A 22873-nucleotide genomic window follows, 5' to 3' on the forward strand; every position below is an offset into this window, starting at 1 on the left:
ATCAGGCTTAATTTCCATCTTCTCTGTGTCTTGTTCTTTCCATCTTGGTGTGTTTATTATATTATTCTTGATATTGCTGTGATCATGTGGCAACAATTATGTGAAGCTGAGAGCAATATCCTAACTTATTGTTTTCCTTCTTGTTATTCTTCTTCTTCTTCTTCTTCTTCTTCTTCTTATTATTATTATTATTATTATTATTATTATTATTATTATTATTATCTTCTTTGTGGTGAAACTTTAGTGTTAATATTAGACATCATTGGGATTTTATTCATTCTTAGATGTAAATTCCAGCTCTGGAATGGGACTGGGTCTTTGTAAGTACTTGTTATGCCCTACTCCTAGGACAAATTCCTATCCTAGTGTGACTTTTATTATAATTCCTAAGAATAATTCTGGGATGCTTTATAAATATGTTTCCTTTTTTGGAGTTATTGTCTCCTCTGAGTTTTAATAGATAAGGAATGGAAATTAGTTGATAATGAGAAAATAATCCATCCATCCATTTCCCAACCCATTGAATCCGAGCACAGGGTCACGAGGGTCTGCTGGAGCCAATCCCAGCCAACACAGGACACAAGGCAGGAGAGAAAATAATTAAAACATCTATTTCTAGTAGGTTTGGCTATTGCAATGTGGTATTCACTGGCTGTTCTAATCGTTCTTTATACAGCTTTCAGTTAATCCAAAATGACAGATTGCCCCTATAGTTCTGTGAAAAGAATTACTTGTGTTGTGTTTTGTGTATTGTATTTACCCCGTTTTATGTCACCCATTGCATGCCCAACCTACCTAAATTGCCTTTCCCAAGATTTCTTCCACTTTTTCCCCTACTTATTATTTTGGGGGGAGGTTTTCTTGTTGGGCGGCATGGTGGAGCAGTGGGTAGCACTGCTGCCTTGCAGTTAGGAGACCCAGGTTCGCTTCCCAGGTCCTCCCTGCGTGGAGTTTGTGTGTTCTCCCCATGTCTACGTGGGTTTCCTCCGGGTGCTCTGGTCTCCTCCCACAGTCCAAAGACATGCAGGTTAGGTGCATTGGTGATTCTAAATTGTCCCTAGTGTGTGTGCCCTGCGGTGGGCTGGTGCCCTGCCCGGGGTTTGTTTCCTGCCTTGCACCCTTTGTTAGCTGGAATTGGCTCCAGCAGACCCCCGTGACCCTGTAGTTAGGATATAGTGGGTTGGATAATGGATGGGTTTTATTGTCTTCTTAGGTAGTCAAGGCTGGGGGGGAACTATCATAAAATGTGGCTTGTTAAAGCCCTTTGCAGCACTCCTTGTCTAGAAGAAATATATTGATGTTCTTGATATGTGTTACATCCTTTGCACTATTTAAAGGGCAAAGAATGCCAGAGAATGCTCCTTGTGGACATTTGAGACCTGTTACATGTGTTGCTTCACAGACATTGAACTTATAAATCAACAGGAAGGACATTTCAAGTAAACTGGAAAGCACAACCAGAAAATTCAGGATCATTGTGCAATAGATAGCATCAGATTTCTTTGTTTAAGCCTTAAAGACTAATTGACTGTGGCCTTTTGGGTGTGTTTGTGCTGGCATTCCCTATTGACGTAGGGAACATTCAGGAGCAACATTTTACAATGATCACAAATCAGATAAATGTGTATTGCTGGACCTGACTCAGTATGAAGTATTTTTCATTAGATTAAAATCATTCACTATATAATAACAAAGGATTGCCTCCGAGACTAAATAAAGCAAGGACACAGGATAGATGGGTGCAGTAGCACCCTTTGTGGGTGGGATAATAATTGAGCCGTAAGATTATCATTACACATGCATAAGGAGATACTGGACATGCTGGATGCTGAGCCGTTTATGAAAACATTCATAAGCAACACAGCTGAAAGCAAGGCCACATTTGGTGTATTCAAATAAAAGGCAATCCGTTATTATTACTTAATTTCATTTTTCTGTATGATCATAGTATGGAGTAGCACATAAAATTGTCTTTCAGAAGTATAAGTATATTACAGTCTATTGTATTACATAATACGTATATATTTGTTTATTACAATTTCTGGTCTTTTAAGGAATCAGAATATTTGTCTATATATAGATGTAATCAACAATTGGGACCATAATCTATATATATAATTCAATAAGGCAAGACAACCATGGAAAGCACGCCGGAAGGGGCATGGATTCACTAAGCCGCCGACAAGTGAGATGCCCATGGCGCACGCAGGAAGGAGCCACGGCCACCAACTCGGACGCGACGACACAGGAAAAACGGCGTCATTTATGTTCATCTGTCGTAGAGTTCACATGAAGCTCTGAGCCACGTTGACTGTTCATAAAGGCATGTTTCTCAAAAGAAGTGAATCGCTATATGCAGCATGTAAAACAGTTTGCGAGGGGTATCCCATGGGATCCTTAAAACAATCCTTTAAAACTGAGGTTAAAACAAAATGAAGGAAGCAGTCTTTAAAAACCAATAAGCCCTGTGCCTCTGTTTCATTACCGTCTCACCTGCTTCACCAATGCAGGCCCTGCAACAGTCGAGACATTCTCTCAGCAGCTGACATTCTCTGTGCCTGACCAGTTCACACAGAGGCACCACACGACGCGGCAGGACTATCTAAGAAGAGGCATGTTTGTCACGGATGTAAATCGCTGTATGCGGCGTGTAAACAGTTAGTTTTTCGCGGATGTGAATCGTTGTATGCAGCGTGTAAAACAGTTTCCGAGGGGTTTCCCATGGTCTTAGACTCGGTGGCCAGGTCCCTGTCAGTTGCTCTTGCGACCAGGCACATGACCAGGCAGTGTGTATGCTTCGAGAGCGAGGGTGGCGACAGGACCATCTAAGAAAAATCATGTTGCGGCTGTGAATCGCTGTATGCAGTGTGTAAAACAGTTTGTTTGTCGCAGATGTGAATCGCTGTACGCGGTGTGTAGAGCAGTTTGCGAAGGGTATCCCATGATCTTACAGTTGGTGGGCGAGTCTCTGTTAGTTGCTCTTGCGAGCGGGCACATGACCAGGCAGTGTGTGTACTTCGAGAGCGTGGGGGGACGCGACAGCACCATCTAAGAAGATTCATATTTGTCGCGGATGTAAATCACTGTATGCAGCGTGTAAAACAATTTGTCGCGAATGTGAATCGCTGTATGCAGCGTGTAAAACACTGTATTGTATGTTGCCCTCTCCAGAGTTACATCTTTTCATTCACCTACAGTCGTATACACAATGAAGTAACCAGTCTTTAAAAACCAAGTTTTCGGTTACGACACACGACCGCGTGCACCATAGCAAACTGTTTTACACGCTACATACAGCAATTCGCATCCGCGACAAACATGCGTCTTCTTAGATGCTCCTGCACTTTGTACACACCTCGCTCACAGCGCATCACTTTTTCCACATTTTGTTACGTTACAGCCTTATTCCAAAATGGATTAAATTCATTTTTTTCCTCAGAATTCTACACATTACACCCCATAATGAAAACGTAAACAAAGTTTACTTGAGATATTTGCAAATTTATTAAAAATAAAAAAATTGAGAAAGCACATGTACATAAGTATTCACAGCCTTTGCCATGAAGCTCAAAATTGAGCTCAGGTGCATCCTGTTTCCCCTGATCATCCTTGAGATGTTTATTTGGAATCCACCTGTGGTAAATTCAGTTCATTGGACATGATTTGAAAAGGTACACACCTGTCTATATAAGGTCCCACAGTTGACAGTTCATGTCAGAGCACAAACCAAGCATGAAGTCAAAGGAATTGTCTGTAGACCTCCGAGACAGGATTGTCTCAAGGCAAATCAGGGAAAGGTTACAGAAACATTTCTGCTGATTTGAAAGTCCCAATGAGCACAGTGGCCTCCATCATCCGTAAGTGGAAGAAGTTCGAAACCACCAGGACTCTTCCTAGAGCTGGCCGGCCATCTAAACTGAGCGATCGGAGAAGAAGGGCCTTAGTCAGGGACGTGACCAAGAACTCGATGGTTACTCTGTCAGAGCTCCAGAGGTCCTCTGTGGAGAGAGGAGAACTTTCCAGAAGGACAACCATCTCTGCAGCAATCCAGCAATCAGGCCTGTATGATAGAGTGGCCAGACGGAAGCCACTTCTTAGTAAAAGGCACATGGCAGCCCACCTGGAGTTTGCCAAAAGGCACCTGAAGGACTCTCAGACCAAGAGAAACAAAATTCTCTGGTCTGATGAGACAAAGATTGAACTCTTTGGTGTGAATGCCAGGCGTCACGTTTGGGGAAAACCAGGCACCGCTCATCAGCAGGCCAATACCATCCCTACAGTAAAGCATGGAGGTGGCAGCATAATGCTGTGGGGATGTTTTTCAGCGGCAGGAACTGGGAGACTAGTCAGGGTAAAGGGAAAGATGACTGCAGCAATGTACAGAGACATCCTGGATGAAAACCTGCTCCAGAGCGCTCTTGACCTCAGACTGGGGCGACGGTTCATCTTTCAGCAGGACAACGACCCTAAGCACACAGCCAAGATATCAAAGGAGTGGCTTCAGGACAACTCTGTGAAAGTCCTCGAGTAGCCAAGCCAGAGCCCAGACTTGAATCTGACTGAACATCTCTGGAGAGATCTTAAAATGGCTGTGCACCGACGCTTCCCATCCAACCTGATGGAGCTTGAGAGGTGCTGCAAAGAGGAATGGGCGAAACTGGCCAAGGATAGGTGTGCCAAGCTTGTGGCATCATATTCAAAAAGACGAGGCTGTAATTGCTGCCAAAGGTGCATCGACAAAGTATTGAGCAAAGGCTGTGAATACTTATGTACATGTGATTTCTCAGTTTTTTATTTTTAATAAATTTGCAAAAACCTCAAGTAAACTTTTATCATGTTGTCGTTGTATTTAGAATTCTGAGGAAAAATATGAACTTAATCCATTTTGGAATAAGGCTGTAACATAACAAAATGTGGAAAAAAGTGATACGCTGTGAATACTTTCCGGATGCACTGTAATTGCAGGTTCATGGTGGCAACTGCTGCATTTGGAATAGACCACAAAACTACTTTCTCGTGCATGTACTGCAAGTAGGTCATGTAGGCCTGTGTGGATAGTGTATGCTTACTATATAGGCTTCATCATTGGCAGCATTCCTTACCAAAATTGTTCCTGTGGCCCGGGGAAAAAAGAGAGTAATGCAAAGAAACTACACAGAAAACATTGTAATGAGACTAAATCTGCTTGTAACGTTCTTTAACTTCATTTGAAACAACATAGAGCAGCATCTTCAGTCTTTCACAAGCAGCATCTTCAGTCTTTCACAAGCAGCATCTGCCTTCTTAAACATCACATTGTATTGTTTAATTAACAAGTTCTGCCAAACACTGATGACTGTGAGTGCTGAAAACACCCATTGCCATGTTTTAATTATGCCTGCACTCCATCCAGGTGCTTTAAAGCCCTTTATACTCTACCAACAGGAAGGTAATTGTATATATATGCTCACAATAATGCTTGATTCAATGTTCTGCACTGGCTATCATGTGCAAAAATACAACATTAATGAATATATTTATTAAAAGCATAACCTTATAAAATCAGTCATATAAAAACTGAAAGCATAAATCATGAAAGAAATTTTTCTTATTCAAGGCAGAAGAAAATATGAACCCTAAAATACAAGCATAATGTTCTTCTGTGTACTTGCAGAAATTGTGTAAAGATCAAAGACAAATTAATTAATCTTGGCTTTCTTTCAGAAAGCTTGTACAATGTATTGGGGTTATAGATTTGAAATATTTTTTTTTTCATATCTTTTAATTATTTCCTAATATTCTGGATGTCTTTGTATTCTTTGAGGCACAAATGTAACACGTATAAACATCAACTGTGTAAATTATATTGTAAATCTGTATGCTTCCAATCCCTTTTTTAATTGTTTGTTGAGTTTGTAAGCTTAATTTCCAATTTAGCTAGTTTTAATAATTTTTATATTATAATATTATTTCTCCTGTTTTTCAAACTGTTTTTATTTAATTACTTCTGAACTATTCAAGCCTTTTCCAATCTATGTACTTGTTACAATCCAACAAACACCATTTTAATAACCATTTTCAAGATTTTCTTGATTTACATTAGATATTTTCTGTGAAATCAGTAAAAGTAACTAAAAAAGAATATAGTAAAACAAACCCAAATAAGTTAGGGTTTATAGATACTCACTACACTTGATGAGTTCTAGTAAGTTAATATACCATAACCAGAACTTAAATAGAGAAGAAGAAAAGTTTCAGTTTTCTAAGTGAGATTGATTGGAATCATTAATTGGTATAGAAAACCCCTTGCATGGCCCACTCTACTATTCCGAATCCTAGGTAATTCTAGAATTATCTATTTAAAAATGTCATAATATAAATAATATAAAGAAGGTTGGAAATGATACAAATGATATAAGGAAAGATATAAAGGACATAAACATGACAAACAAGAAGCTACCTCAGGATATTAAACACCAGGGGCCTCGTGTATAACGCTGTGCATAGAACTCACACTATAACATGGCGTAAGCACAAAAGCAGGAATGGGCGTACGCACAGAAAAAATCTGGATGAATAAATCTGTGCGTTTGCCAACTTCCACGTTCTTCTGCTACATGCACGTGCCTGCTTCCCCACCCCAACCCCTCCCAGAATTACGCCTCTTTGAATATGCAAATCAATATAAATAGCCTTTAAACTCAGTGTTCTGTGAAAAGGCCATGGCAAAAGCACAAGGGAAAATAGTATTTCAGCGAATACCAAGTGGAGGCAAGGAAAAAACATACTCTTTGTTGGTTTAAACAGTAGTATAAACAACAAAAGGAAGTTGATCGAGTGAAATAGAGCCCGAAATAAAAAAGAAGTTGTCAAATATCAAAGTCGCTGTTAAAAGGCAAGTCGTAGCCCACCGTCTGAGTGTCATATGAAAGCTTATTAGAATACAGAGGGAAAAAAAGGCACACAGTGGGAAAAAAGCACAAAATGTCAACTTTAGTCTCGAAATTTCTACTTTAATCACAAAGTTTATTTTGTCATTAAAGTAGAACATCATAAACTTCATCTTAAAATTGTTTAATTTACTAGTTTCTCAAATCCCATCGTAACTAAAGTAGCACATTAAATGCTTTGTTTTGTATTTGATCGTCTATGTGTGCGAATCACTACATGCTTCTGGGCTTTCTCTTCCTCCAACAGGTCACTGAATCCATTACATTCATGATATTACAGCTCTCTGAATAGCTAAAATACTGAGATGTATACGTGATATCATTTTCATGATGATAGGAGTTAAAGCATGTTATTAAACATGGGAACACAGTGGCGCAGTGATTGTTTATGTCTCACACAAGATGCTTCCTGCGCCATGCGCGACCTTCGATGAAATACTTTATTGTAACAGTACTGTCTCTTTTAAACGTACTAACCTCAAATTCCTGTCCTTACTTTTCTTTCTCCAAATACCCAATCGTCATACAATCAGCTCTGTAATAGACGGTAAGCCATCTGTAAGCTTGGAATGCAGATTCTTCAAAACTTTTGAGGAACATTGAAATTTCTTCATAGTATGTGTTTAATTAATTTATCCATCTATCCATCCAGTGTTGTGCCAACCCCAGCAAATATACAGAGCGAGGCATGAACAATCCGTGAATGGAGCACCAGCGGCTCGCTAGCACTGCAGCACTGTGTCCTCACATGTTTAATTATTAACAATATAGATTATTTAAATGAAGTTAAAGTTTTATCTGTATAATATAATAAATATATTGTGCTGCATTTCATCTTAAAAATGATATTGTCATCATATGTAAACACGCGCTTTATAAAGTGCCTCAGTTGTAAAATATTATAACTGTATCGCAAGTTTACCATGAAGTGATTGTACTTATAAGTACAAACAGTTCTACAAGGAGCACTTGACGGACTGATTGAGTGCATTTATAGTTCTTGGGATGAAACTGTTTCTGAACTGTGAGGAAAGGCTCTGAAGCGTTTGCCATATGAGTGCAGTTCAATAGACAGCATGGCTGAGGCAGCGTGTGCGTGATGCTGTATACCAATAATTCTCTATCCAATCAACTGCTGTACAGCTGTGATTCACACTCAGATACAGTGATATAAATACTGAGCGGTGCAGAGAGAGTAATATGGAAAAAGATGATCCACTGTGGCAGCCCCTAACGGAAGCAGCTGAAAGAAGAAGAAGAAGGTGCAGAGAGTAACAAAGCTAAAGCAGCTATTGTATTTAGAATAGTTTGACCATTCTGTGGACCATTATATTGTTGCAGGTTAATTACAATCAGATGCATTAAACTAATAAACAATATGCGGTTAATTTCAGTGTATTTATAAAGCCGCATCAGGGATGTGGATTTGAAAAAGAAAGGGTAACCACACAGGAACAGTAGCACTGCTTTAACGCTGGGTGCCATCAGTCTGCAAAACTGAGTGTAGAACTTGTGTATAACAGGGTATGAGCTACCGTGGAAATGTGCGTGGCTAGGTTTAGGTTTTATACATCGCGATTTCAACGTGGAAACGTTCTTATGCAACACTTTTGTGCTTACACACCATTTATACATGAGGCCCCAGGAGAAACATTTAAGTAATTGTTTTGAGGCAACCTTTAAAAGCATGCTAGAAAAAAATTGGAACAAAAATACAGGAAAATGCGAAAAAGTTTGAGGATAAATTTAGAGCACTTGGTGCTCAAATTGAAATCATTAAGCAAATGCTCATGACTTGTATTGAAATAGTTGAATAATTGGCATCTACCATTGATGAAAAAGGAATGGCTGCAAATTCCAAATACAAAGTGCTTGGAGACAGATTAGCTGCACTGGAAAATAGATGCAGAAGGAATAATATCAGAATTGAAGGCCTCTCTGAAAACCATGAAAGTCTAATCCCAGTGAAATTCATAGCTGAAAAATATTCTCAAAAATAATTCTACCTCAATAGAATTCTACCTCAAACTTTTTGCCATCCATTAATTACCATCTTTTCTAAGAAAAATAAGGCCTTATTACACTGTACACCATACAGACTCAATCTCACTTCTGAATAATGATGTTAAGATACTCTCTAAACTTCTAGCTAGAAGGATTGTGAAGGTGCTTAATTTGTTTAAAATTGACTTGACTGTATGGAATGTTATTTGTTTCTAATTAAAATCAATAAAAGTATAAAAAATAAATTAATTTTAAAAACAGAAAGTGCTTCCTTCAGTAATATCATAAGACCAAGCCAGATTTATAAAAGGCAGGCACATAGCTTTCAATCTTAGATGCCTGTTTAATGTAAAATATTCACTGACAAAGTCTAACACCCTGGAGATGTTATTATCGTTGGATGCAGAAAAAGCATTTGCTATGGTTGAATGGGGCTACCTATTCACTACATTGCACAAATTTGGGTTTTGTCCATATATATGTGCATGGATCAAAATACTGTATACTGGTCCAGAAGCCTAAGTTTATATTAACAACATTGTTTCAGACTACTTCAAACTAGAACATGGTACTAGTCAAGGATGGCCCCTGTCACCACTGCTATTTGCAGTCCCAATTGGACCATTGGCAGTTTACTTTCAAAATGCTTCTGAGATAAAGGATATTATCAGAGAATGGCTTGAACAGAAAATATCACTATATGCAGATGATATGGTACTATATGTCTCAGATCCACAAAATACTGTGCCTGCACTAGCAGAATTTCAAAAGATATCTGGACTCAAAATTAATTTGAATAAAAGTGTGCTTTTTCCAGTGAACTCTCTAGCACTAAACATTAGATTGGACATCTCCCCTTTTTTCAACACAGATCAGTTTAAATACCTAGGGGTAAACATCACAAGTAAACATAAAGTTCCTTTTCAACAAAATTTTGCTGTCTGCATGGAAAAACTTAAACAAGATGTGTATAGATGGTCAACCCTCCATCGCACTTTAGTAGGGAGAATGAACACAGTCAGGATGAATATACATCCCATATACATTAACAAATCATTTTTTAAGAAAGTAGATTCAATCCTAACCTCATTTATTTGGAATTCAAAACATCCAAAGGATGACCCTTGTCACACACATGCATATGGTAGGCAGCTAAAGGGCTTGAGTAAGGACAGTTCTGAGACATACCGGGATGTGGCAGAGTGCACTGACTCTTTTTCTTCCTTGCCTGCAGACCATTCACGGGAGATTCCACCTGGTCCTCTTGACATTACTTCTGGGACCGAGCCAATGGAAGGAGACAAATGCCGGCTCTGGCCTCTGTGATGTCACACCCAGGCTCGCACCAATGGCAGAAGACCTGCATGAGCCAGACCCCTTTGACTTCACTTCCTGGCTTCCCCTTTAAAAGCCTCCACCTTTTCCCTATTCCCTCAGTTCTGTTTTGGACTCGGTTTTGTGCACATCAGTGCTGTATCAATATAAGCAACTTCGCAGCCAGGAAACCAATTATATAGGTGGCTGCACCAAACCTTTGTATGACTCTGTGTCGAGTTTGTGACACCCTACAATGGCCTAAAGCAGAAGGTGGCATGGCTCTACTTAATTTCCAATTTTATTTACTGGGCAACAAATATACAAGTTATTAAAAACCTGGACATTGACACAAATAGATGGACACACACAGGTTTGGTCCACAATAGAAATAAAATCCTACAATACTTCTTTATATTCCTTGCTTTGTGTCCCAGTAAATATATTGTCAATATGCTAACAGCCCAATTGTTCTTCATTAACTCAGAATATGGAACCAATGTAGGTAGTACTTCAAGACTAATAAACTTTCATCTGTGGCACCTCTACATGATAACCACCTTTTCCCACCCTCTCAAACTTACATAGTTTTTAATATTTGGAAAATGTACAGGATTAAAGCACTTAGAGATTTGTATATAATGTCATTCCATCCTATGAACAATTACACTCTTTACTTCCCACCTACTTCTATTCCAGAAGAAATATTTATCAGTCTTGAGGATTCAGACAACATTTCTATAACATATAAAAACATTTCAAAGTCCCTTCCTTTCAAAGAGTACAGTGGGAAATGGATCTCTTACTCAACATTTCAGAAAAGGAGTGGAAAGCAGCCATGCACAGAATTCACTCTAGCTCCATATATGCAAAGCATACAATTATCCATCCATCCATTTTCTAACCCGCTGAATCCGAATACAGGGTCATGGGGGTCTGCTGGAGCCAATCCCAGCCAACACAGGGCACAAGGCAGGAACCAATCCTGGGCAGGGTGCCAACCCACCGCAGGACACACACAAACACACCCACACACCAAGCACACACTAGGGACAATTTAGAGTCACCAATCCACCTAACCTGCATGTCTTTGGATTGTGGGAGGAAACCAGAGCGCCCGGAGGAAACCCACGCAGACACGGGGAGAACATGCAAACTCCACGCAGGGAGGACCCGGGAAGCGAACCCGGGTCCCCTAACTGCGAGGCAGCAGAGCTACCACTGCGCCACCGTGCCGCCCCCATACAATTATTCAATTTAAAATATTTTATGAAGCACATCTATCTATTGTTTAAAATTGTCTGCAATGTTTCTAGTGTAAGATCCACCCTGCAAACATTGCAATCAAGCTCAAGCCTCATTGGCCCATATGTTTTGGGTGTGTACCAAACTAACATCGTTCTGGACCAAAATCTTTAAATCTTTAACATCTGGGTTTGGTATACTCCCAGGTGGGCTTAAAGTGGAGATGGACAAACAAACTGTAATTGCCTTTACTTCACTACTAGCATGTGGACTTGTCTTGTGCAGCTGGAAAAATCCTAGCCCATTTCTTTTAAGTCAGTGGGTAATTGATGTCATATAATATTTGAAAATGGAAAAAATCAAATTCTCATTTAGAGGATCTATTCAAAACTATTTTAAACCTGGCAGGATCTAATCAATAACATTTTAGAATAAGCTTTTATATTGGGGAGAAGGATTATCTTCCTTCTTTTCTACTCTTAAAGTTTTATCCTGGCTGTTGGCTTTCCTCTATTTATCATGGGTGGGGGTTGGACTGGATTTAGTTTTGTTAAGTTTGACTTGTTTGTATAGAATGGTACTTGCTTTAAATAAATTTTAAAAAATGAATACAAAATATAATATCCTGAACAGGCTTAATTATTAGTAAGTCTTAATTATTAATTGTTGAGGATATTATACCAAATATAATATCCCCAACAGACTTAACTAAGCAGTGTTAGCAATCTGCAGTCCCAATTGATTTTAATTATATCAGTTACCAAAAACAAGAACATGGATAGTGCAGGCTTAAAAAAAGAAGCAAGTGTCTCTCCACATCAGTCTAAGGAGCGTGGTAGGCTTTTCCATATTGTTTTTGTAATAATAATAATTAAAAGAGAGAAAGAAAGAGAGTGTTAAAGTATAAATATGATACGAAAATCAAACTATGAATTCCTAAATCAGTTTTAGTGGCAAACAAAGCTATAGAAGTGGACAGAAAAAGATTCTTATCAGTGTTGTAGGAGCACAAACATACAGCTTATTGAGAAACCTCCTGAGTCCCATGAATATGAATAAAAATTCTTATATGAAATAAACAAATCATTTAAAAGATTACTTTAACCCCGAACCTAGTGAGATAGTTCAAAGATATACATTTAACTCTCACTCCAGGAAGCCCAAAGAATCAGTGAAAAAATACATCACGGAATTAAGGAGGGTAGCTCAAGATTGTAAATATGACAACATGTTGCAACAAAGCTGTGAGACCAATTAATTTGCAGAATCAACAATAACCAAATTCAAAGGTGTCTGTTATTGGAAGCCAAATGAATCTTTGAAAATTAATTGAAAATAGCTATTGCATTAGAAACTGCCAATAAAAACTTGGCAGGATGCTGTCTGGGATGGCATGCCATCGTGTGAAAACAAGAGCCATAATATAAAAATGTACACAAAGCCCAGGAATGAGAGACATCACCAAACTGAGGAATGTTATACTGTAGATGCAAAGGTAAACATGAATGTGGTAAAAGTGTCATGAATGGTAAAATGGGACATATAGCAGGAGAAAAAGTAAGTGTGGGATAATTTACACAGCCACTGTGTACACATTAAATGAAGAAGATAAAAACGAGAAGCAAATGAAGTGTCACTAGTGATAGCATAAAATGAGTACATCCATTTAAAGTGGAAATGAGCATTAAAGGCCACCCTGTCAGTTCTGAGATTGACACCATAATGAGTCCATATAATTGAGTGATTCCCATATCAAACTCGGAAGACAAAATTAAATTATGTAAGGATTGCAAGTTGACTGTAAACCAAGTTGCATTACTTATTTATTTATTTGTTTAATTTTGTCAGAAATATTCTTCCGTGATGACAGTACTGTAGTTCCAGTCAGGTAAGAATGGATGGCCTTTGAGCAAAAAAAAAGCACAGCAAGTGTTGTGTCCCTACCTTTAGTCTAAGCAGTTTTCACCTGAAACTTAGAAATCCATGCAGACAAAAATCTGCTAAGAAAAACGGCCTCAATACAAGTTAACTCTCTGCTGTGTCCAATAAGTATCTCAGTTTGTTTTGCAAGTGCAACTGTATGCAGGCAAAAATCATCTCATTTTAACAAGGGCATATATCTATTGTCACAAAATGGTGACAATTAAAGTGGCCTGATTAGATATAACTCTTCAGAGTGCATGTTAAACACCACAGTCACCATCCATTTGGTAACATTTTTTCTAGGTTAGTCCACTTGTGACAGGTGTCTGGTCACACTTACAGGTAATCTAACCTTGACACTGTTAAAATATCTGACTACGTCACCCAGTTTTATTAAGAGACTGGGAACTCCTGAAATTTACCAATAATAGTACACAGGTTTCTTTAAATTTGGCTGTGAGTAAACACACAATGAAAGACACAACAGTAATTTCAGGAAAAGCAACAGTAACTTCTGCTACACCAAACCTTAATAAGTACATTAAAAAGATAAATGAACATAAACAAAATCTAACAATATCAAGAACGAATTTCATTTTAATAAAAGAAAAACACACAGTCCACACTCTAAAAGTCCGTCAAAAACAGAAGTGGAGGATACAGAGTAGTGTAGAGTCCAGTTTGTACACTGTGTTACCCCAACAAGTAATCGTCCAACTGTCCACCGATGCACTTTGTTCACTGGACACTCGTTTCCCAACAGAAGTTTTGTCAAATTTGGGAATCCCTGTCAGCGTCTCCTCGTCATTCTTTTTCTCCACTCTGGGCTCCTTGTGTTGCTGTGACCTAGGCACGCCTCACTTCTCGTCTGTCAGCTTTGCTCGGTCCTTTCATGCGGCTTCCCTCTCCCGCTGGACCCACAACCGTCTTTTTGTGGAGCTGTCTCTTCCTCCCTCGGGGTAAGTGTTGCCATCCCTCACGTCGCACCAGCCACGTACCCCAGTCTGCCAGTGAGCCCCTGTGCTCTCTGCGAGTCTTGGCAGCGTTCTCAGTGGACTGTCCCTCCCTTTGACTTCATCTGCCCAGAAGTTTAAATCTCCTTCAGTCCCTACCATTATCAGTTCTAGACAATCGGATTAAACATCCGATAAATAACATAATCTGTTATCACAGCTTGGTATTGTTTGTAATCTTAACCAGCCAAAAACTTCAAAGTGGTGACTCCTTTGCGATATAGTAAATACCTTCATCCTGCAGACAGCCTTTTAACTTCTCACCCCCAATCCCAACAATGGGTGCCTAATGGAACCAGCCAGTGTACAAAAAAAAAGTCCCCATCTGACACACTACTGTTCATGATTGTTGATGATTTAAAATTCATTTTCTTGATAGCAGGAGGTCAGCGGATCTAGTCAATGCACAGTTGTGCCACCTGTAAAAATAAAAGTTGCCTATGGTTCAGATTAAACGTAATCCACCATGTTTGTAGATAAGGACTAATTATTTAATTTGATTGCTTTTGTAGCAAATTTACTTAAATAAAAATCTTTATGTGACATTGTTGAATTTTAACATGTTGTCTCTTGTGTATCCCCAAGAAAAATCATGGTATGAGAAGCTGACACATAAAAAAAACAGGGAACTAACATTGAATCTAAAAGAATAATAATTCTTTACAAATAAATCAGCCTTTAACATAATGTAAAATGAACATGTTAGAATTGCAAAGTAACAAAGTAAATTTAGGGCATCTGCTATTTCATTGTCTGTATCTTTTAATTCCCCTTTGCTATTTCTGATGAACTTGACCTCCTCCTTGACTATTATTTTTTTACTAAAATACTGAAAGAATCTCTTAGGGTCTTCTTTCGCCTTATCTGCTATATTCCTCTCCAACTGTCTTTTAGCCTCCCTGATATCTTTCTTAATGGACGCCCTCATGTTCTCATACGCTCTATGATTCACTTTGCAGTCATTAGTCTTATATGGCTTATAAAGTAGTTTTTTTCCTTTGCAATCTTTATTAATCCACTGTGGAGTTTTTTTTTTTTTAATTTCCTATTACTTCCAATTTTAGGTATATATCTGTCTTGCATTACATGTAAAACATTTTTGAATCTGTTTCACTGCTCCTCAATTGTCTCCACGCTTAATAGCTTATCCCAGTCTCTCCTACTTAGACCTTCTCGCATCTGGTCAAAATTTGCCCTACCAAAGTTCCACTTAAAAATTTTAGTCTTTGCATCTGCACACAAAATACTGAGAATTGTATTATATTATGGTCACTTGACCCTGGTGGTTCAATCACCTCTACACCCTCAATTTTATCCTGATTATTACAAAATGCTAAGTCCAGACAAGCTTCACCCCGTGTTGTCTCGATGCATGCTCAATAATCCAGGTGAGGAAATTCTACAAAGTTGATTCTGTTTATCTAGACATGTTTTTTTTCCGATACGCTTCATCACTCATCCAAATGACTTCCTCAGTCTCAGTTGACTGCAGGTTTCTCCAACCCTATAAACAGTACCCAAAGTTTACCTGGATTCTTGAGCAAGCATTGAGTCATTTTGACTCACTTCGGCAAGAACTGCCTAACGCTTGTACGAGAGTATGAGCAAACAACACGTAAGATGGCAGATTACAGGAACCACCTGAAATTCAGCCTCAGATGTAGACAGAGCGGAATTACACCTAAAAGTCTACAGATTAAATCATCAGTGAAGGGTCTCCGAGCTACAAAAATCCTACAGAATGCACAGAGCCAGCTGCTAAATGAATGGGTGAGACAAACTAACTTTACTATTGATGTTTTGAAATCTAAAGAGGAGCAGATCCAACAAAGGCTTTCATCGCTTTTAGATGAGAACGTGCTTCAACAGGTGATTGAATTCACTGAGAAGACTTGTCTAGCACAGCACGAAAAGTCTGAGACCAGGCAGCAGAGGAAGTTTGATCTACTTGTGGGGTGCCATAAACATTCGCATATGATAGGGAGTGTCCTCTACAGCCAACAGACACAAGGGTGCCAGTCACAAACCAAGGATTTGGACAAGTGGATGAAGAATCTGTCTGATAGACAACTCACCCAAGCGGAAAAAAACGTCCTTGCTAAAGGGTTAAACTTTGCTGTTACACCGAAACAAATCCCGCGAGTGGAAAAAATCACAGCCACAGAGTCAGCAATCAGAAATAACAACATTGAGGAGGTGGAAGCGGAGCAACTGTGGATAAAAGTTTCAGCATGTCTCAGCAATGCCAAGCCCCCTGCACCCAATATCAGTATTGAGGAAAGGAAGCCTCTCATGGTACTCAGTAAGGATGAAAGCATCATCCTTCTGGCAGACAAGGGGAGGTGCACAGTGGTGCTAAACCAGACGGACTATCATGAGAAAATTTTGTCTCTGCTTAGTGACAAAAACACTTATGAACTCCTAAAACGAGATCCAGGTAGTGGTTACAGGAAAAAAGTGATGGATCATCTCAAGCAGTTAGTGCATGACAACGCTATTGACCAGACCTCATACCACAGATTATACCCATGGGAAGCTACACCAAGTCTGTATGGTTTACCGAAGACACATAAACAGGATGCACTGTTAAGACCCATTGTGTGCATGACAATTTGGTTACATATAACATCTCAAAGTTCCTGGCCGCTGTCCTCAACCCTTTGGGTAGGCAGCTCAAAACACCATAGTCAGAACACTTTAGATTTTGTGCAGAAGGTGAGAGATGTTATTATGGAGGCAGATGACACTATGGTCTCATATGATGTGACATCTCTATTCAATTGCGTTCCAGTTACGGAAGCAGTGGAGGTGGTCTGTAAGAGATTACAGGATGACCCCATACTCAGAAAAATGACTCTCAGCACCAACTAAGTGTGTCTGCTGTTGGAACTGTGTCTCCAAACATACCAAATATTTCATATACAAATGCCAGTACTACAGGCAGAAACATGGGTGCGCCATGGGTTCCTCAGTTCCACCTATTGTGGCCAATCTGTATATGGAAGAAGTGGAAAAGAGGGAGCTATTATCCTATCCTGGAACACCACCGAGCCATTGGTTCAGGTATGTGGACAACAACTGGGTGAAAATCAAATCTCAGGAGGTACCACAATTCACTGACCACATCAATTCAGTGGACAAACACATTCGGTTCACCAGGGAGGACATGAAACATGACAGGCTAGCTTTGTTAGATTGTGAAATTTCCATCAGCAATGAGTGCCATTTAAAAGTTGATGTGTACCATAAACCAATGCATACGGATCTGTATTTAAGGTTTGACTCTCTAGAGCACAAAATTGGTGTCATCAGGACTCTACAACACAGAGCAAACACCGACAGAGTGGCCAGGGAAGCAGAAGAACATCATATCAAAAAGGCCCTGAGTAAATATGGTTATCCCAGTTGGACTTTTGTCAAAGCAGAGAAGACACCTAAATAATGCTCTAAGCAATTTAGGAGAGAGGAAGGACAACCGCTATCTAAGTGAAAACCTTTGGTGATCCCTTATGTGTCAGGAGTATTGGAACAGTTGAGACGCATTGTTTCAAAACACCAGGGGCTTCATGTATAAACAGTGTGTATGCACAGTAATGTTGCGTAAGAACTTTTCCATGGTCAAATCACAATGTATAAAACCTACACTTGGCATAAAGCCACGCACTTTTCCACGGTAACTCATACCTTGTCGTACGCAAGTTCTCCGCTCGCTTTTGCAGACTGGCAGCACCCAGCGTCAAAGCTACTGTTCCTGTGTGGTTACTCTTTTATTTTCCTGGCGCGGCTTTATAAATACACTGAAACTAACTGCATATTGTCTATTAGTGTGATGCATCTGATTGTAATTAACTTGTAACAATACAATGGTCCAGGGAATAGTCATAGTATTCCAAATACCATAACTGCTTTAGCATTGTTACTCTCACTGCACTTTCTTCTTCTTCTATCAGTTGCTTCCGTTAGGAGCTGCCACAGCGGATCATCTGTTTCCATATTACTCTCACTGCACCAGTCGGAGTATTTATATCACTGTATCTGAGTGTGAATCACAGCAGCAGCTGATCAGAAATAGAATCATCGGTATACAGTATCAAGCACACACTCCCTCAGCCACGGCAAAACGTTTCAAAGCCTTTCCTGTATGGACCTCGCGGTTCAGAAACAGTTTCATCCCAAGAACTTTAAATGCACTCAATCAATTGCTCCTTGTAGAACTATCTGTACTTATAAGTAGAATTACCTCACTGTAAACTTGCACTACAGTTATAATATTGCACAATCTGAGCCACTTTATAAAGCGCATATTTACATATGATGACGAAATCATTTTTAAGATGAAATGCAGCAAAATATGTTTATTATATTATACAGGTAAAACTTTAACTTCATTTAAATAATCTATATTCTTCACTGGGACCGACATGAAGGATAGAATAATTAAACATGTACTACGAAGATATTTCAATGTTCCTTAAATATTTTGAAGAATCAGCGCTCTAAGTTTACAGATGGCTTAACATCTATTACAGAGCTGATTGTGTGGTAATCGGTTACATGGAGAAGGAAAAGCAAGGACTGCAGGGGCGGCCACGTCAATATATATTGAATATAAAACAGAAAGAGAAAATAACAACACAGCTAAAAATGCAGCGGCAAATTTCGACAAGAGTTAAACGCTTGTGTCATAAGCACGAGGCGGCTATGCAGTGTCTGCAACGGACATGGCCATCCGCCGTGCATAAGATACCATATTGACATTGGCGGGCGAAGGAGCCACCGATTCTTTCTCTGCCCACAGCCGCCACGAGCCTAGAGCCGCTCATGAGTACCGCTGCAATAAATAATTTCATCGAAGGTCGCGCACAATCACTGCACCATGTCACTTGATAAATTTCCTTTTGTTGATTATACCATACTTTAATTAAACAAATAGTATGTTTTTCCTTTGCCTCCACTTGGTATTCGCTGAAATTCTTATATTTTTCCCCCATGCTTTTGCCATTGTCTTTTCACAGAAGGCTGAGCTTAAGGGTGATTAATATTGATTTGCATATTCAAAGAGGTGTAATTCTGGGAGGAGTTGAGGCGGGACATAAAGGTGCATGCATGAGCATTACTTTTCGCGCTGACCGGGATTTATGTACCGGAAGAACGTGGAAGTTGGAGTACGCACCGATTCCTGCATCTGGATTTTTCTGTGCATAAGCACATTTCGGCTTTTGTGCTTACGCCATGTTATAGTGCGAATTCTACGTATGGCGTTATACATGAGGCCCCAGGTCTTGGTGGCTTTCAAACCCCAAAACACGATACAGCAAAAATTGGTTCACCCCAATGATCAGGTGCCCTAGCACAGACAGAGTAATATAGTTTATGCAGTTAAGTGCCAAGAGGATTGCTGTGAATCATACATCAGGGAAACCAAACAACCACTGGAGAAGCGGATGGCATAACACAGAAGAGCTACTTCGTCAGGCCAGGACTCTGCAGTCTATTTACTTCTGCAGGACAGTGGTCACTCTTTCAGCGTCGAAGATGTTCACATCCCGGACAGGGAGGAACGCTGGTTTGAGCAAGGAGTCAAAGAGGCCATTTACATGGAAAAGGAACGACCGACCATCTCTGAACCAAGGAGGGGGCCGAAGGGTACATCTTTCACCATCTTACAATGCAGTGATTGCAGCCATTCCCCAACTCTCTGTGAATGGTACTCATGGTCATTGATCAATGGATAATTTGCATATCATTGATGACACGGCCCATTGTTAGTCAATGGTGCTAGTTCGGTCATTAGGCCAAGGAACTGTTTATGAGATTGAAGAAACCTGCAGTCAACTGAGACTGAGGAAGTCACTTGGATGAGTGATAAAACATATCGGGAAGAAACTATGTCCAGATGAACAGAATCAACTTTCCAGAATTTACCCCGTGTTGGTGCTTTAGCATACTGTTGTTAAAAACAGTCACTGATTACTTCTAAAAACTCCTGCTCAAGTGCTCCTCAATCTGCAAGGTTATCCCAGTTAATATCTGGATAATTAAAGTTCACCATTACTATAAAATCTCCCTGTAAACTTGCCTTTTTAGATATTACTGTGTCTTGAAATTACTGTGTGAGTTCTGTGGTCTATAACACACTATTAAAATAAGACCACTTTCCTAATATTTTCCAGGCAAAGACACAAATCCTCACTAAGATGGGGCTCATCGTCCAACTGAAGAGGACAGATTTAAATTGTGTTTGGCATAAACAGCAACCCCACCTCCTTTTCTGTTCTGTCTATCCTTCCTAAAAATGTGTATCCTCTATGTTACACTAAGGCCGGAGTTATACTTCATTGCAGGAATGGACACATCCCTGGATTGATGGATTTAATCAATAAACATAATTTTCAGAGATATTGCGGTAAGGTGTCATCAGAATTTAATGAGTGTTCTAGGAAATTCACAACACAGAGAAGCCGAACATATTCTCACCGTGAAAATATCTCGCACTGTCACTTGGTGGATTCCTCCAGATTTATGTAAAGTACGCGTACAAGTATGAACACTACAACGCTTGCGTAGGTACAGGCCTCTGGGTGACATAATGAACAGAGCTCCTTAACACAGAATCAAATAAACTTTAAGCATGCCAGCATGCAGACACTTGGACATTTCATGTAGCACAGCAATTACCACTTTTTTGGTCTCGATTGTTTCAACAACTGCAATGATTGATGACTTGTGGCCCCCCTAAGTGGTTTCTGCACACAAAGTCTTGATCAATTTCTAACCTGCCTTTCTTAAGTAAAATTCTAGAAGAGGCCGTTTTTCAGCAGTTAAATGATTACTTCAATAAACATTTTTTTCTTGACAAGATTCAATCAGGTTTTAGAACAAATCACAGTACAAAACTGTACTGGTTAAAGTAGTAAACAATTTGTGGGTTAATGTGGACAGAGACCATATATCTGTTAATTCTCTTAAAATTCAGTGCAGCATTCAACACCACAGACCACAGTATCCTTAGACAATGGGCAGGCCTCACCAGCAGCATCTTAAATTGCTTTCAGCCTTAATTAACAGGTAAAAAAATCTTTGTTAGTTAAAGTAATTGTACTCTGGAGATCCATGATATTGTATATGGTGTACCACAAGGATCTTTCTGGGTCCTCTGCTTTTGCTGTTATACACCTAAAATCTGGAAAAATTAACAAATAGAAATTCACCAGTCTAATACTATGGAACATTTAAAAGAAACTGCTAAAAATCCATTGTTTTAATTTGTCTTTTTTGTAGCTACATTTTAGTTGTACTCCTAAAAGACTATATGGGCATGGAATTACAGTATATTTCTCAGGGATCTGCAATCTTTACTAATCTCTACTTTATTCTTTACTGTCTTTTCCGGTTCTTCAGTGGTGGCGATTTGTGCCACCTGGTCAAAACATCATGCACATACCTGTGATAATGGAATGAAGGCGGTTGCCTCACTTCCAACAAGACTAAATTCATCAAATCTTCTCATATGAACCCTCATATGAAGCCTGGAAACAAAGAGGAATGAATTAAGAATTTTATCACCAGGCTCATCTTTAGAGATATACGTCATGACATTTGTTTTGTAGAGTTATTATTCTGCTTTCCCCTTTTGAATTCTTTATTGTGTAGACTTTATTAGAATTCCTCATATCCTAAAGATATACCACTATAAGGAATTGTACTTTATAACGTCTCCTACACACCACAAAACTCCACCTCTGTTAAATATTTTGTACAATGTCTTTATGATATAATTAAGCAGTATTAATTGTTGAAGAGTTTCATGCACAACTTGTGTTTTGCATTGCAGTGATTGCTGTTTTCAAAATTGTGTGTGATAATTTGTTCATTACATATCTTCTTTATTTCAAACACAATCTGAAGAACTTGGATGTGCTCCTGATGAGTTTTATCAGCTCCTGCTTGCTTCTTTTGTTTATTTAGCTTTATGCAGTCTTCATATTTGGAGTGGCATGGTGCCGCAGTGGTAGCGCTGCTGCCTTGCAGTAAAGAGACCCGGGTTCGCTTCCCGGGTCCTCCCTGCGTAGAGTTTGCATGTTCTCTCCGGATTCCTCCCACAGTCCAAAGACATGCAGGTTAGGTGCACTGGCAATCCTAAATTGTCCCTAATATGTGCTTGGTGTGTGTGTGTGTGTGCCCTGCAGTGGGCTAGCACCCTGCCTGGGATTTGTTCCTGCCTTGCGCCCTGTGTTCACTGGGATTGGCTCCAGCAGACCCCATGATCCTGTGTAAGGATATACAATACAATACAATTCATTTTTTTATAGCCCAAAATTACACAAGGAGTGCTTCAATTGGCTGCAACAGGCCCTGCCTCTTGACAGTCCCCCAGCCTTGATTCTCTAAGAAGACAAGGAAAAACTCCCAAAAAAAAACCCAGTAAGGAAAAAGTGGAAGAAA

At 39.4% G+C, this 22873-nt stretch overlaps 1 pseudogene; it reads left to right on the forward strand.

The window, feature by feature from the left end:
- LOC120540227 overlaps positions 1–21889 on the forward strand; it is a 49745-nt pseudogene extending 27856 nt beyond the window's left edge.
- The last annotated feature ends 984 nt before the right edge of the window (positions 21890–22873 follow it).

Source organism: Polypterus senegalus, chromosome 12 (assembly GCF_016835505.1).
Source record: "Polypterus senegalus isolate Bchr_013 chromosome 12, ASM1683550v1, whole genome shotgun sequence".
Classification (NCBI taxonomy): Eukaryota; Metazoa; Chordata; class Cladistia; order Polypteriformes; family Polypteridae; genus Polypterus; species Polypterus senegalus.